Source organism: Triticum aestivum, chromosome 1B, assembly GCF_018294505.1.
Source record: "Triticum aestivum cultivar Chinese Spring chromosome 1B, IWGSC CS RefSeq v2.1, whole genome shotgun sequence".
In the NCBI taxonomy this organism is placed as follows: Eukaryota; Viridiplantae; Streptophyta; class Magnoliopsida; order Poales; family Poaceae; genus Triticum; species Triticum aestivum.
In genome coordinates, this window is record NC_057795.1 from 640,789,873 (window position 1) to 640,792,717 (window position 2,845).

Here is a 2,845-nt window from a genome sequence, read left to right on the forward strand (position 1 = left end):
AGTTTCGTCTTAAGTCGATTGGCTTCTTGTCTCTAATTTTGATTCTTTTTTTGCAGCTTCATCTAATGTCGTTATCGACTTTCCCGACGACGATGACGAGGAACCACCGAGGCAGAGAAGGAACAAGAAAGCGTCTGCTGGCAAGGCGACTCAGGATGTGCCAGCCCCCCAGACTCGGCCTACCATAACCTTTGCGGTGCCGTTGACGAGTGCTCGTGCTTCATTGTCGAGTGCTGCTCAACCCTCGCTTTTCTCAACCTACCACGTCCCAGAAGACCAAGCTAGTGCTGCCAAAGAAGCAATACGCCAAGCGGGGGTCATGATGGAGCAAGTGAAGGCAATTCAAGAAACCAGCCAGGCCGCCTATGACGCCAGTTCAGCTCTTCAGAGTAATGTTCAGGTCAGTCGGTCACTGCCTGTTCTGTTAGGATATGATATCTGAAAACTCTTCTTTTTGAAATTCCTAGAGTTTTGTCTTACACCCACTGGGTGTGTCGATTGAAATTCCGGGTTAGTGGGGGCACGCTGAGTGCACCCACTGGGTGTAGTCCCCAAGGCTATGGTGGGCTGCTGGCAGTCGACCATAGTCTTTATGTCTTAAGTTATTTCTTACTCGACTAGGTCGAATAGATTCATAAACCGGTGGGGGCACGCTGAGTGCACCCACTCGGTGTAGTCCCTGAGACTGTGGTCGACTGCTGGCAGTCGACTATAGTCTGAAGAACACCTCTCGTTTTTTTGTTGGTCGACTGGTCAACTCTAACTGATGAAACTAGTGGGGGAACGCTGAGTGCACCCACTGGGTGTAGTCCCCGAGATTGTGGTCGAATGTTTGTATTCGGCCGTAGTCTTAGAAACACTATGATTTTTCCTTAGTCACTCGGAAGTGAATTGTCTTTGACATCTGTCGATTGGTTCTTCGTAGAAATCCTGCGACCTTGCGGCTCGTTATACTGAGTTGGAGAACAAACACATCCAGCTCGAGCTTGATCTGAAACTGACCCAAGAGAACCTAACGAAGGTGAAGGAGGAAGCTAAAGGTATGTTTGGTGAGGCCTCCGACGACTGCCTTTGTCTCTCGTTTGTTTCAGAGTCTGATCTCACTGTAACTTTGCAGACAAAGTGAGGGATGCCCTGAAGAAGAAAGACCTTGACTTGGTTGAGTTACAGAAAGCGGCTTTAGAGAAGACCAAGCTCGCAGATGAAAAGCTGGCTTCAGTCACCAAGCTTGAAGAAGAGAACACCAATCTGAAGGCTGCTCTTGATGCTGCCAACAAGGAGGTCAGTCGACTAAAAAGTGACAAGGTTGCCCTGAATGACAAGGCTAGTGAGTTGGTGGGAAAGAAGAACGATCTGGAGCCTTATCTGGGTGGACTCGCCAAGAAGCTATTCCTCATGCTTGAAGGTAATCTTTTGTATCAAACAGACGTTTTAACTGTGATCTCCGACTGTTGTCTTGACTCGGTGGTTGTGCTTGCAGAATTTTGCCAGAACTTTGAAGAGGAGACTGGTCGATTGGAAATAAACCTGGATCCCATCAACTCTCCCGTGAAAGATGAAGTCGCCATGAATGTGCTCTGGCTTGAATCTCGCGTTGCTGCCGTCGTCGACTATCTCTCAAGGCTGAAGGTCGCAACTTCTCGCATCGACACAACGCTCTGGCCCAGAGAGACGCTCCAGAATGACCTCGAGTCTCTGATGACTCGACTGAACGAGGTCCCAAGTCGAGTGCAGGAGTGGAAGAACTCTTCTGCCAGGTGTGGTGCAGATGTTGCTCTGTCTCTGGTCCGCGTTCACTGCAAGGATGCACGAGAGGACAAGCTGGTGGCCCTTAGGGTAGCTAACACCAAGAAGCATGATTTCCGATCTTTCATGGAGACCTTCATCGCCGCTGCCACTCGGATTGCAGATGGAATTGACCTGGATGAGTTTGTTGCACCTTCCAGCCCTCCACGGGAGGGGTAAAAAACTTCTGAGCTTGATACTTTAAATTTGCCTCGGTATGTCGAGTGAGTTTTGTAACCGACAAACCTTAACAGGCTTAGCGCCTGAGCACTTTCGGTTCCGTTAGGTGTTATCCGAACTTGGATTCGACGTTGAATATGTTTGCATTTAGTTTGAGGTGTCTTTTGCAGGCTAAAGCGAGGCGCTTATTGCAATCGACTTGTTCCCCGATACACTTAGGCAAGCGCTGGGCTGCAACTAAGCCCCCGAGTGGGAATGTCCGCTCTCCACTCGGTAGGATTTTCAAAAACTTAGGCGAGCACTGGGCTGCAGCTAAGCCCCTGAGTGGGAGGTTTGCTCTCCACTCGGTAGGATTTTCAAAAACTTAGGCGAGCACTGAGCTGCAGCTAAGCCCCCGGGTGGGAGGTTTGCTCTGCACTCGGTAGGATTTTCAAAAGCTTAGGCGAGCACTGGGCTGCGGCTAAGCCCCTGAGTGGGAGGTTTGCTCTCCACTCGGTAGGATTTTCAAAAACTTAGGCGAGCAATGGGCTGCAGCTAAGCCCCCAAGTTGGAGGTTTGCTCTCCACTCGGTAGGATTTTCAAAAACTTAGGCGAGCACCGGGCTGCAGCTAAGCCCCCAAGTGGGAGGTTTGCTCTCCACTCGGTAGGATTTTCAAAAACTTAGGCGAGCACTGGGCTGCAGCTAAGCCCCCGAGTGGGAGGTTTGCTCTCCACTCGGTAGGATTTTCAAGGGGTACCTCTAGAGAAGGAGGTAGCAGTCGACCTGCACCTCGTCCTCCTTGCAGAGCGCACGTTGTATTTGTGGCGTATCTCGGAAGGAGAGGGTAGCAGTCGACCTGCACCTCATCCTCCTCGCAGAGCGCATGTTGTATTTGTGGCG